This window comes from Mytilus trossulus, unplaced genomic scaffold, assembly GCF_036588685.1.
Source record: "Mytilus trossulus isolate FHL-02 unplaced genomic scaffold, PNRI_Mtr1.1.1.hap1 h1tg001222l__unscaffolded, whole genome shotgun sequence".
Lineage (NCBI taxonomy): Eukaryota > Metazoa > Mollusca > Bivalvia > Mytilida > Mytilidae > Mytilus > Mytilus trossulus.
In genome coordinates, this window is record NW_026963717.1 from 928 (window position 1) to 14336 (window position 13409).

General features: G+C 35.1%; 12 non-coding genes across 12 annotated transcripts; all 12 read left to right on the forward strand.

The window, feature by feature from the left end:
* Positions 1 to 390: 390 nt before the first annotated feature.
* Positions 391 to 509, forward strand: LOC134703899 (5S ribosomal RNA). Its single transcript, XR_010105158.1, has one exon. It is a non-coding gene; the product is annotated as a 5S ribosomal RNA (ribosomal RNA).
* A 144-nt stretch (positions 510 to 653) lies between these two features.
* On the forward strand, positions 654 to 772 carry LOC134703911 (5S ribosomal RNA). Its single transcript, XR_010105169.1, has one exon. It is a non-coding gene; the product is annotated as a 5S ribosomal RNA (ribosomal RNA).
* Positions 773 to 2750: 1978 nt separating this feature from the next.
* On the forward strand, positions 2751 to 2869 carry LOC134703923 (5S ribosomal RNA). Its single transcript, XR_010105180.1, has one exon. It is a non-coding gene; the product is annotated as a 5S ribosomal RNA (ribosomal RNA).
* A 144-nt stretch (positions 2870 to 3013) lies between these two features.
* Positions 3014 to 3132, forward strand: LOC134703928 (5S ribosomal RNA). The gene has a single exon (XR_010105184.1). It is a non-coding gene; the product is annotated as a 5S ribosomal RNA (ribosomal RNA).
* A 1976-nt stretch (positions 3133 to 5108) lies between these two features.
* On the forward strand, positions 5109 to 5227 carry LOC134703929 (5S ribosomal RNA). The gene has a single exon (XR_010105185.1). It is a non-coding gene; the product is annotated as a 5S ribosomal RNA (ribosomal RNA).
* A 144-nt stretch (positions 5228 to 5371) lies between these two features.
* On the forward strand, positions 5372 to 5490 carry LOC134703900 (5S ribosomal RNA). Its single transcript, XR_010105159.1, has one exon. It is a non-coding gene; the product is annotated as a 5S ribosomal RNA (ribosomal RNA).
* A 1978-nt stretch (positions 5491 to 7468) lies between these two features.
* Positions 7469 to 7587, forward strand: LOC134703901 (5S ribosomal RNA). The gene has a single exon (XR_010105160.1). It is a non-coding gene; the product is annotated as a 5S ribosomal RNA (ribosomal RNA).
* A 144-nt stretch (positions 7588 to 7731) lies between these two features.
* On the forward strand, positions 7732 to 7850 carry LOC134703903 (5S ribosomal RNA). Its single transcript, XR_010105161.1, has one exon. It is a non-coding gene; the product is annotated as a 5S ribosomal RNA (ribosomal RNA).
* Positions 7851 to 9828: 1978 nt separating this feature from the next.
* Positions 9829 to 9947, forward strand: LOC134703904 (5S ribosomal RNA). The gene has a single exon (XR_010105162.1). It is a non-coding gene; the product is annotated as a 5S ribosomal RNA (ribosomal RNA).
* Positions 9948 to 10091: 144 nt separating this feature from the next.
* Positions 10092 to 10210, forward strand: LOC134703905 (5S ribosomal RNA). Its single transcript, XR_010105163.1, has one exon. It is a non-coding gene; the product is annotated as a 5S ribosomal RNA (ribosomal RNA).
* Positions 10211 to 12188: 1978 nt separating this feature from the next.
* LOC134703906 (5S ribosomal RNA) lies at positions 12189 to 12307 on the forward strand. The gene has a single exon (XR_010105164.1). It is a non-coding gene; the product is annotated as a 5S ribosomal RNA (ribosomal RNA).
* Positions 12308 to 12451: 144 nt separating this feature from the next.
* On the forward strand, positions 12452 to 12570 carry LOC134703907 (5S ribosomal RNA). The gene has a single exon (XR_010105165.1). It is a non-coding gene; the product is annotated as a 5S ribosomal RNA (ribosomal RNA).
* The last annotated feature ends 839 nt before the right edge of the window (positions 12571 to 13409 follow it).

A 13409-nucleotide genomic window follows, 5' to 3' on the forward strand; every position in this document is an offset into this window, starting at 1 on the left:
AAGACAAAGGCTGCAGCTAAACCAAAGAAGGCAAAGACACCAAAGAAGAAGTAAATGAAGGAAGCATGATGCTTTTAAAGCTTAAACAGCCCTTTTAAGGGCTACCAAAATTTTTCAAAAAGAATCTGAAATTGTTGCATGGTATTAGTCACAAATAAAATATAAAGCTTGTCCCATTTTCTAAATCTCTCTTTCTTCTCTGCAATTTATTTCTATTATAAAGTCCATGTGAACTTGCTAAGTTTTACTATCTTCCCCTCTGGATCGTGCAGTAAATATTTAGTTTTGCTTCTATCTTAAACCTGAAAAAAATCTTTTTTATACAAATTCTTGATCTGTTCAAAATTGCTACTTCCTAACTTTATATATCAAAAATTTTAACACTTCTGTGTCTACGACCATATCACGTTGAAAACACCGGTTCTCGTCCGATCACCGAAGTTAAGCAACGTCGAGCCCGGTTAGTACTTGGATGGGTGACCGCCTGGGAATACCGGGTGTTGTAGACATTTTTTTGTGTTCTTATAATTTTGCATTTCTATCAAACATATAATTAATGTAAAGTTTTGCTTCTCAAAAAAATTATTATATATAAATGTTTGTCAAAAATGCTACTACCCAACCTTATATATCAAAAAATTTAACACTTCTGTGTCTACGACCATATCACGTTGAAAACACCGGTTCTCGTCCGATCACCGAAGTTAAGCAACGTCGAGCCCGGTTAGTACTTGGATGGGTGACCGCCTGGGAATACCGGGTGTTGTAGACATTTTTTTTACGTATAATTTTGTATTCCTACCAAACATAATGGTTCAATATTTTTTTTACTAATTTATTTGGATGTAATATTCAATGTATTTAGCTATCGAATGAAGAAAACAGAAAATAAATCATTCATAAATTTATTTGGTTTTCAATACCCATCTGCATGTTGAAATATTTTTAAGTGAAATACATGCACGTCAAGTTATATACACTTGAGAATTCCACTCCTTCCACATGCATGTGGCTATATATATATTTTTTTTTTAAATTAGGTCTTTGAAAGGTCGTCTGTGATCATATGGTATCCGCCATTTGTCGTCATTTGAAATCGCCTCTTTCTTTTTGACCAGGGCTTATATGATTCACATTTTTTTCTAAAAGGATTCTAATTAGCAAAAATTCATTATAGCAAAAACAAATAATAAACAATAAATAATAATTATAGTTTGTAAAGTTCCAGTAAAAACTTCGAATATTTGAAACGTCTTTCATCTCGGTCAAGGAAGTCCCGGTTTCGAAGTTTGCCATCTTTGTGTGCTTTCATATCGAAGGCAAAATCTAAATTTCTGGGAAGTCTCTTTATTTCTGTGTATATCTGAAAGCAAAAACATATAAAGAAATGATTTTACTACAAATTCATATCATTTTTACGGCACAATCTAGTTTTTGTGAAATAATACAACACGTTTTCTGATGAAGAATCGCACGAGTGAAATTGACAAGTTGTACATTAATCGTAAATATTTCTTCACTCGTGGTATCTTGTTTAATTCTTATGACATATTCTGAAAGATAAATTCCTGCTGAAAATTTTCGTGTATCATTTATATAACAAAAAGTACAATTTATTTGAAACAAATGATTAAAACTTGTCGAACAAGCACACAGATTTTCTTGTCGATCTGTTTGAATTAGATTGTCATGAAAGTTTAAGGGTGCTCTCGTCGAGGTCCGCGTTAGTTTGATAATTACACACTGTCAGTGATTTTTGCATATCATTGTAATCTGTCGTTCATTCGCACACATCGTTCAACAACCAAAGCCGCAAAATGTCTGACGCACCAGCACCAGTAGTAAAGACCCCAGCTAAGTCACCAAAGAAGAAAGCTGCAGCTAAACCAAAGAAAGTAGCTACTCATCCAAAATACAGCGAGATGGTCGGAAAGGCTATATCTGCTTTGAAAGAGCGTGGAGGCTCCAGCCGTCAAGCCATCCTCAAGTATATCTTAGCAAACTTCAGCGTTGGTAGCGATGCAAAAACAGTCAACACTCACTTGAAGTTAGCTCTGAAATCAGGAGTGAAGAGCAATAGCTTGAAACAGTCGAAGGGTACCGGCGCTTCTGGAAGCTTTAAGATTGGGGAAGTAGCTAAACCAGCTAAGAAACCAGCAAAGAAAGTAGTTAAACCTAAAGCAGCCAAGCCAAAGAAGGCAAAGACACCTACCAAAAAGACTGCCGCAAAGAAACCTGCAGCAAAGAAACCAGCAGGTGAAAAGAAAGCAGCTAAACCAAAAGCAAAGAAGCCAGCTGCAAAGAAACCTGCTGCAAAACCTGCTGCCAAATCTGCAAAGAAAGCCACAAAATCTCCCAAGAAGACAAAGGCTGCAGCTAAACCAAAGAAGGCAAAGACACCAAAGAAGAAGTAAATGAAGGAAGCATGATGCTTTTAAAGCTTAAACAGCCCTTTTAAGGGCTACCAAAATTTTTCAAAAAGAATCTGAAATTGTTGCATGGTATTAGTCACAAATAAAATATAAAGCTTGTCCCATTTTCTAAATCTCTCTTTCTTCTCTGCAATTTATTTCTATTATAAAGTCCATGTGAACTTGCTAAGTTTTACTATCTTCCCCTCTGGATCGTGCAGTAAATATTTAGTTTTGCTTCTATCTTAAACCTGAAAAAAATCTTTTTTATACAAATTCTTGATCTGTTCAAAATTGCTACTTCCTAACTTTATATATCAAAAATTTTAACACTTCTGTGTCTACGACCATATCACGTTGAAAACACCGGTTCTCGTCCGATCACCGAAGTTAAGCAACGTCGAGCCCGGTTAGTACTTGGATGGGTGACCGCCTGGGAATACCGGGTGTTGTAGACATTTTTTTGTGTTCTTATAATTTTGCATTTCTATCAAACATATAATTAATGTAAAGTTTTGCTTCTCAAAAAAATTATTATATATAAATGTTTGTCAAAAATGCTACTACCCAACCTTATATATCAAAAAATTTAACACTTCTGTGTCTACGACCATATCACGTTGAAAACACCGGTTCTCGTCCGATCACCGAAGTTAAGCAACGTCGAGCCCGGTTAGTACTTGGATGGGTGACCGCCTGGGAATACCGGGTGTTGTAGACATTTTTTTTACGTATAATTTTGTATTCCTACCAAACATAATGGTTCAATATTTTTTACTAATTTATTTGGATGTAATATTCAATGTATTTAGCTATCGAATGAAGAAAACAGAAAATAAATCATTCATAAATTTATTTGGTTTTCAATACCCATCTGCATGTTGAAATATTTTTAAGTGAAATACATGCACGTCAAGTTATATACACTTGAGAATTCCACTCCTTCCACATGCATGTGGCTATATATATATTTTTTTTTTAAATTAGGTCTTTGAAAGGTCGTCTGTGATCATATGGTATCCGCCATTTGTCGTCATTTGAAATCGCCTCTTTCTTTTTGACCAGGGCTTATATGATTCACATTTTTTTCTAAAAGGATTCTAATTAGCAAAAATTCATTATAGCAAAAACAAATAATAAACAATAAATAATAATTATAGTTTGTAAAGTTCCAGTAAAAACTTCGAATATTTGAAACGTCTTTCATCTCGGTCAAGGAAGTCCCGGTTTCGAAGTTTGCCATCTTTGTGTGCTTTCATATCGAAGGCAAAATCTAAATTTCTGGGAAGTCTCTTTATTTCTGTGTATATCTGAAAGCAAAAACATATAAAGAAATGATTTTACTACAAATTCATATCATTTTTACGGCACAATCTAGTTTTTGTGAAATAATACAACACGTTTTCTGATGAAGAATCGCACGAGTGAAATTGACAAGTTGTACATTAATCGTAAATATTTCTTCACTCGTGGTATCTTGTTTAATTCTTATGACATATTCTGAAAGATAAATTCCTGCTGAAAATTTTCGTGTATCATTTATATAACAAAAAGTACAATTTATTTGAAACAAATGATTAAAACTTGTCGAACAAGCACACAGATTTTCTTGTCGATCTGTTTGAATTAGATTGTCATGAAAGTTTAAGGGTGCTCTCGTCGAGGTCCGCGTTAGTTTGATAATTACACACTGTCAGTGATTTTTGCATATCATTGTAATCTGTCGTTCATTCGCACACATCGTTCAACAACCAAAGCCGCAAAATGTCTGACGCACCAGCACCAGTAGTAAAGACCCCAGCTAAGTCACCAAAGAAGAAAGCTGCAGCTAAACCAAAGAAAGTAGCTACTCATCCAAAATACAGCGAGATGGTCGGAAAGGCTATATCTGCTTTGAAAGAGCGTGGAGGCTCCAGCCGTCAAGCCATCCTCAAGTATATCTTAGCAAACTTCAGCGTTGGTAGCGATGCAAAAACAGTCAACACTCACTTGAAGTTAGCTCTGAAATCAGGAGTGAAGAGCAATAGCTTGAAACAGTCGAAGGGTACCGGCGCTTCTGGAAGCTTTAAGATTGGGGAAGTAGCTAAACCAGCTAAGAAACCAGCAAAGAAAGTAGTTAAACCTAAAGCAGCCAAGCCAAAGAAGGCAAAGACACCTACCAAAAAGACTGCCGCAAAGAAACCTGCAGCAAAGAAACCAGCAGGTGAAAAGAAAGCAGCTAAACCAAAAGCAAAGAAGCCAGCTGCAAAGAAACCTGCTGCAAAACCTGCTGCCAAATCTGCAAAGAAAGCCACAAAATCTCCCAAGAAGACAAAGGCTGCAGCTAAACCAAAGAAGGCAAAGACACCAAAGAAGAAGTAAATGAAGGAAGCATGATGCTTTTAAAGCTTAAACAGCCCTTTTAAGGGCTACCAAAATTTTTCAAAAAGAATCTGAAATTGTTGCATGGTATTAGTCACAAATAAAATATAAAGCTTGTCCCATTTTCTAAATCTCTCTTTCTTCTCTGCAATTTATTTCTATTATAAAGTCCATGTGAACTTGCTAAGTTTTACTATCTTCCCCTCTGGATCGTGCAGTAAATATTTAGTTTTGCTTCTATCTTAAACCTGAAAAAAATCTTTTTTATACAAATTCTTGATCTGTTCAAAATTGCTACTTCCTAACTTTATATATCAAAAATTTTAACACTTCTGTGTCTACGACCATATCACGTTGAAAACACCGGTTCTCGTCCGATCACCGAAGTTAAGCAACGTCGAGCCCGGTTAGTACTTGGATGGGTGACCGCCTGGGAATACCGGGTGTTGTAGACATTTTTTTGTGTTCTTATAATTTTGCATTTCTATCAAACATATAATTAATGTAAAGTTTTGCTTCTCAAAAAAATTATTATATATAAATGTTTGTCAAAAATGCTACTACCCAACCTTATATATCAAAAAATTTAACACTTCTGTGTCTACGACCATATCACGTTGAAAACACCGGTTCTCGTCCGATCACCGAAGTTAAGCAACGTCGAGCCCGGTTAGTACTTGGATGGGTGACCGCCTGGGAATACCGGGTGTTGTAGACATTTTTTTTACGTATAATTTTGTATTCCTACCAAACATAATGGTTCAATATTTTTTTTACTAATTTATTTGGATGTAATATTCAATGTATTTAGCTATCGAATGAAGAAAACAGAAAATAAATCATTCATAAATTTATTTGGTTTTCAATACCCATCTGCATGTTGAAATATTTTTAAGTGAAATACATGCACGTCAAGTTATATACACTTGAGAATTCCACTCCTTCCACATGCATGTGGCTATATATATATTTTTTTTTTAAATTAGGTCTTTGAAAGGTCGTCTGTGATCATATGGTATCCGCCATTTGTCGTCATTTGAAATCGCCTCTTTCTTTTTGACCAGGGCTTATATGATTCACATTTTTTTCTAAAAGGATTCTAATTAGCAAAAATTCATTATAGCAAAAACAAATAATAAACAATAAATAATAATTATAGTTTGTAAAGTTCCAGTAAAAACTTCGAATATTTGAAACGTCTTTCATCTCGGTCAAGGAAGTCCCGGTTTCGAAGTTTGCCATCTTTGTGTGCTTTCATATCGAAGGCAAAATCTAAATTTCTGGGAAGTCTCTTTATTTCTGTGTATATCTGAAAGCAAAAACATATAAAGAAATGATTTTACTACAAATTCATATCATTTTTACGGCACAATCTAGTTTTTGTGAAATAATACAACACGTTTTCTGATGAAGAATCGCACGAGTGAAATTGACAAGTTGTACATTAATCGTAAATATTTCTTCACTCGTGGTATCTTGTTTAATTCTTATGACATATTCTGAAAGATAAATTCCTGCTGAAAATTTTCGTGTATCATTTATATAACAAAAAGTACAATTTATTTGAAACAAATGATTAAAACTTGTCGAACAAGCACACAGATTTTCTTGTCGATCTGTTTGAATTAGATTGTCATGAAAGTTTAAGGGTGCTCTCGTCGAGGTCCGCGTTAGTTTGATAATTACACACTGTCAGTGATTTTTGCATATCATTGTAATCTGTCGTTCATTCGCACACATCGTTCAACAACCAAAGCCGCAAAATGTCTGACGCACCAGCACCAGTAGTAAAGACCCCAGCTAAGTCACCAAAGAAGAAAGCTGCAGCTAAACCAAAGAAAGTAGCTACTCATCCAAAATACAGCGAGATGGTCGGAAAGGCTATATCTGCTTTGAAAGAGCGTGGAGGCTCCAGCCGTCAAGCCATCCTCAAGTATATCTTAGCAAACTTCAGCGTTGGTAGCGATGCAAAAACAGTCAACACTCACTTGAAGTTAGCTCTGAAATCAGGAGTGAAGAGCAATAGCTTGAAACAGTCGAAGGGTACCGGCGCTTCTGGAAGCTTTAAGATTGGGGAAGTAGCTAAACCAGCTAAGAAACCAGCAAAGAAAGTAGTTAAACCTAAAGCAGCCAAGCCAAAGAAGGCAAAGACACCTACCAAAAAGACTGCCGCAAAGAAACCTGCAGCAAAGAAACCAGCAGGTGAAAAGAAAGCAGCTAAACCAAAAGCAAAGAAGCCAGCTGCAAAGAAACCTGCTGCAAAACCTGCTGCCAAATCTGCAAAGAAAGCCACAAAATCTCCCAAGAAGACAAAGGCTGCAGCTAAACCAAAGAAGGCAAAGACACCAAAGAAGAAGTAAATGAAGGAAGCATGATGCTTTTAAAGCTTAAACAGCCCTTTTAAGGGCTACCAAAATTTTTCAAAAAGAATCTGAAATTGTTGCATGGTATTAGTCACAAATAAAATATAAAGCTTGTCCCATTTTCTAAATCTCTCTTTCTTCTCTGCAATTTATTTCTATTATAAAGTCCATGTGAACTTGCTAAGTTTTACTATCTTCCCCTCTGGATCGTGCAGTAAATATTTAGTTTTGCTTCTATCTTAAACCTGAAAAAAATCTTTTTTATACAAATTCTTGATCTGTTCAAAATTGCTACTTCCTAACTTTATATATCAAAAATTTTAACACTTCTGTGTCTACGACCATATCACGTTGAAAACACCGGTTCTCGTCCGATCACCGAAGTTAAGCAACGTCGAGCCCGGTTAGTACTTGGATGGGTGACCGCCTGGGAATACCGGGTGTTGTAGACATTTTTTTGTGTTCTTATAATTTTGCATTTCTATCAAACATATAATTAATGTAAAGTTTTGCTTCTCAAAAAAATTATTATATATAAATGTTTGTCAAAAATGCTACTACCCAACCTTATATATCAAAAAATTTAACACTTCTGTGTCTACGACCATATCACGTTGAAAACACCGGTTCTCGTCCGATCACCGAAGTTAAGCAACGTCGAGCCCGGTTAGTACTTGGATGGGTGACCGCCTGGGAATACCGGGTGTTGTAGACATTTTTTTTACGTATAATTTTGTATTCCTACCAAACATAATGGTTCAATATTTTTTTTACTAATTTATTTGGATGTAATATTCAATGTATTTAGCTATCGAATGAAGAAAACAGAAAATAAATCATTCATAAATTTATTTGGTTTTCAATACCCATCTGCATGTTGAAATATTTTTAAGTGAAATACATGCACGTCAAGTTATATACACTTGAGAATTCCACTCCTTCCACATGCATGTGGCTATATATATATTTTTTTTTTAAATTAGGTCTTTGAAAGGTCGTCTGTGATCATATGGTATCCGCCATTTGTCGTCATTTGAAATCGCCTCTTTCTTTTTGACCAGGGCTTATATGATTCACATTTTTTTCTAAAAGGATTCTAATTAGCAAAAATTCATTATAGCAAAAACAAATAATAAACAATAAATAATAATTATAGTTTGTAAAGTTCCAGTAAAAACTTCGAATATTTGAAACGTCTTTCATCTCGGTCAAGGAAGTCCCGGTTTCGAAGTTTGCCATCTTTGTGTGCTTTCATATCGAAGGCAAAATCTAAATTTCTGGGAAGTCTCTTTATTTCTGTGTATATCTGAAAGCAAAAACATATAAAGAAATGATTTTACTACAAATTCATATCATTTTTACGGCACAATCTAGTTTTTGTGAAATAATACAACACGTTTTCTGATGAAGAATCGCACGAGTGAAATTGACAAGTTGTACATTAATCGTAAATATTTCTTCACTCGTGGTATCTTGTTTAATTCTTATGACATATTCTGAAAGATAAATTCCTGCTGAAAATTTTCGTGTATCATTTATATAACAAAAAGTACAATTTATTTGAAACAAATGATTAAAACTTGTCGAACAAGCACACAGATTTTCTTGTCGATCTGTTTGAATTAGATTGTCATGAAAGTTTAAGGGTGCTCTCGTCGAGGTCCGCGTTAGTTTGATAATTACACACTGTCAATGATTTTTGCATATCATTGTAATCTGTCGTTCATTCGCACACATCGTTCAACAACCAAAGCCGCAAAATGTCTGACGCACCAGCACCAGTAGTAAAGACCCCAGCTAAGTCACCAAAGAAGAAAGCTGCAGCTAAACCAAAGAAAGTAGCTACTCATCCAAAATACAGCGAGATGGTCGGAAAGGCTATATCTGCTTTGAAAGAGCGTGGAGGCTCCAGCCGTCAAGCCATCCTCAAGTATATCTTAGCAAACTTCAGCGTTGGTAGCGATGCAAAAACAGTCAACACTCACTTGAAGTTAGCTCTGAAATCAGGAGTGAAGAGCAATAGCTTGAAACAGTCGAAGGGTACCGGCGCTTCTGGAAGCTTTAAGATTGGGGAAGTAGCTAAACCAGCTAAGAAACCAGCAAAGAAAGTAGTTAAACCTAAAGCAGCCAAGCCAAAGAAGGCAAAGACACCTACCAAAAAGACTGCCGCAAAGAAACCTGCAGCAAAGAAACCAGCAGGTGAAAAGAAAGCAGCTAAACCAAAAGCAAAGAAGCCAGCTGCAAAGAAACCTGCTGCAAAACCTGCTGCCAAATCTGCAAAGAAAGCCACAAAATCTCCCAAGAAGACAAAGGCTGCAGCTAAACCAAAGAAGGCAAAGACACCAAAGAAGAAGTAAATGAAGGAAGCATGATGCTTTTAAAGCTTAAACAGCCCTTTTAAGGGCTACCAAAATTTTTCAAAAAGAATCTGAAATTGTTGCATGGTATTAGTCACAAATAAAATATAAAGCTTGTCCCATTTTCTAAATCTCTCTTTCTTCTCTGCAATTTATTTCTATTATAAAGTCCATGTGAACTTGCTAAGTTTTACTATCTTCCCCTCTGGATCGTGCAGTAAATATTTAGTTTTGCTTCTATCTTAAACCTGAAAAAAATCTTTTTTATACAAATTCTTGATCTGTTCAAAATTGCTACTTCCTAACTTTATATATCAAAAATTTTAACACTTCTGTGTCTACGACCATATCACGTTGAAAACACCGGTTCTCGTCCGATCACCGAAGTTAAGCAACGTCGAGCCCGGTTAGTACTTGGATGGGTGACCGCCTGGGAATACCGGGTGTTGTAGACATTTTTTTGTGTTCTTATAATTTTGCATTTCTATCAAACATATAATTAATGTAAAGTTTTGCTTCTCAAAAAAATTATTATATATAAATGTTTGTCAAAAATGCTACTACCCAACCTTATATATCAAAAAATTTAACACTTCTGTGTCTACGACCATATCACGTTGAAAACACCGGTTCTCGTCCGATCACCGAAGTTAAGCAACGTCGAGCCCGGTTAGTACTTGGATGGGTGACCGCCTGGGAATACCGGGTGTTGTAGACATTTTTTTTACGTATAATTTTGTATTCCTACCAAACATAATGGTTCAATATTTTTTTTACTAATTTATTTGGATGTAATATTCAATGTATTTAGCTATCGAATGAAGAAAACAGAAAATAAATCATTCATAAATTTATTTGGTTTTCAATACCCATCTGCATGTTGAAATATTTTTAAGTGAAATACATGCACGTCAAGTTATATACACTTGAGAATTCCACTCCTTCCACATGCATGTGGCTATATATATATTTTTTTTTTAAATTAGGTCTTTGAAAGGTCGTCTGTGATCATATGGTATCCGCCATTTGTCGTCATTTGAAATCGCCTCTTTCTTTTTGACCAGGGCTTATATGATTCACATTTTTTTCTAAAAGGATTCTAATTAGCAAAAATTCATTATAGCAAAAACAAATAATAAACAATAAATAATAATTATAGTTTGTAAAGTTCCAGTAAAAACTTCGAATATTTGAAACGTCTTTCATCTCGGTCAAGGAAGTCCCGGTTTCGAAGTTTGCCATCTTTGTGTGCTTTCATATCGAAGGCAAAATCTAAATTTCTGGGAAGTCTCTTTATTTCTGTGTATATCTGAAAGCAAAAACATATAAAGAAATGATTTTACTACAAATTCATATCATTTTTACGGCACAATCTAGTTTTTGTGAAATAATACAACACGTTTTCTGATGAAGAATCGCACGAGTGAAATTGACAAGTTGTACATTAATCGTAAATATTTCTTCACTCGTGGTATCTTGTTTAATTCTTATGACATATTCTGAAAGATAAATTCCTGCTGAAAATTTTCGTGTATCATTTATATAACAAAAAGTACAATTTATTTGAAACAAATGATTAAAACTTGTCGAACAAGCACACAGATTTTCTTGTCGATCTGTTTGAATTAGATTGTCATGAAAGTTTAAGGGTGCTCTCGTCGAGGTCCGCGTTAGTTTGATAATTACACACTGTCAGTGATTTTTGCATATCATTGTAATCTGTCGTTCATTCGCACACATCGTTCAACAACCAAAGCCGCAAAATGTCTGACGCACCAGCACCAGTAGTAAAGACCCCAGCTAAGTCACCAAAGAAGAAAGCTGCAGATAAACCAAAGAAAGTAGCTACTCATCCAAAATACAGCGAGATGGTCGGAAAGGCTATATCTGCTTTGAAAGAGCGTGGAGGCTCCAGCCGTCAAGCCATCCTCAAGTATATCTTAGCAAACTTCAGCGTTGGTAGCGATGCAAAAACAGTCAACACTCACTTGAAGTTAGCTCTGAAATCAGGAGTGAAGAGCAATAGCTTGAAACAGTCGAAGGGTACCGGCGCTTCTGGAAGCTTTAAGATTGGGGAAGTAGCTAAACCAGCTAAGAAACCAGCAAAGAAAGTAGTTAAACCTAAAGCAGCCAAGCCAAAGAAGGCAAAGACACCTACCAAAAAGACTGCCGCAAAGAAACCTGCAGCAAAGAAACCAGCAGGTGAAAAGAAAGCAGCTAAACCAAAAGCAAAGAAGCCAGCTGCAAAGAAACCTGCTGCAAAACCTGCTGCCAAATCTGCAAAGAAAGCCACAAAATCTCCCAAGAAGACAAAGGCTGCAGCTAAACCAAAGAAGGCAAAGACACCAAAGAAGAAGTAAATGAAGGAAGCATGATGCTTTTAAAGCTTAAACAGCCCTTTTAAGGGCTACCAAAATTTTTCAAAAAGAATCTGAAATTGTTGCATGGTATTAGTCACAAATAAAATATAAAGCTTGTCCCATTTTCTAAATCTCTCTTTCTTCTCTGCAATTTATTTCTATTATAAAGTCCATGTGAACTTGCTAAGTTTTACTATCTTCCCCTCTGGATCGTGCAGTAAATATTTAGTTTTGCTTCTATCTTAAACCTGAAAAAAATCTTTTTTATACAAATTCTTGATCTGTTCAAAATTGCTACTTCCTAACTTTATATATCAAAAATTTTAACACTTCTGTGTCTACGACCATATCACGTTGAAAACACCGGTTCTCGTCCGATCACCGAAGTTAAGCAACGTCGAGCCCGGTTAGTACTTGGATGGGTGACCGCCTGGGAATACCGGGTGTTGTAGACATTTTTTTGTGTTCTTATAATTTTGCATTTCTATCAAACATATAATTAATGTAAAGTTTTGCTTCTCAAAAAAATTATTATATATAAATGTTTGTCAAAAATGCTACTACCCAACCTTATATATCAAAAAATTTAACACTTCTGTGTCTACGACCATATCACGTTGAAAACACCGGTTCTCGTCCGATCACCGAAGTTAAGCAACGTCGAGCCCGGTTAGTACTTGGATGGGTGACCGCCTGGGAATACCGGGTGTTGTAGACATTTTTTTTACGTATAATTTTGTATTCCTACCAAACATAATGGTTCAATATTTTTTTTACTAATTTATTTGGATGTAATATTCAATGTATTTAGCTATCGAATGAAGAAAACAGAAAATAAATCATTCATAAATTTATTTGGTTTTCAATACCCATCTGCATGTTGAAATATTTTTAAGTGAAATACATGCACGTCAAGTTATATACACTTGAGAATTCCACTCCTTCCACATGCATGTGGCTATATATATATTTTTTTTTTAAATTAGGTCTTTGAAAGGTCGTCTGTGATCATATGGTATCCGCCATTTGTCGTCATTTGAAATCGCCTCTTTCTTTTTGACCAGGGCTTATATGATTCACATTTTTTTCTAAAAGGATTCTAATTAGCAAAAATTCATTATAGCAAAAACAAATAATAAACAATAAATAATAATTATAGTTTGTAAAGTTCCAGTAAAAACTTCGAATATTTGAAACGTCTTTCATCTCGGTCAAGGAAGTCCCGGTTTCGAAGTTTGCCATCTTTGTGTGCTTTCATATCGAAGGCAAAATCTAAATTTCTGGGAAGTCTCTTTATTTCTGTGTATATCTGAAAGCAAAAACATATAAAGAAATGATTTTACTACAAATTCATATCATTTTTACGGCACAATCTAGTTTTTGTGAAATAATACAACACGTTTTCTGATGAAGAATCGCACGAGTGAAATTGACAAGTTGTACATTAATCGTAAATATTTCTTCACTCGTGGTATCTTGTTTAATTCTTATGACATATTCTGAAAGATAAATTCCTGCTGAAAATTTTCGTGTATCATTTATATAACAAAAAGTACA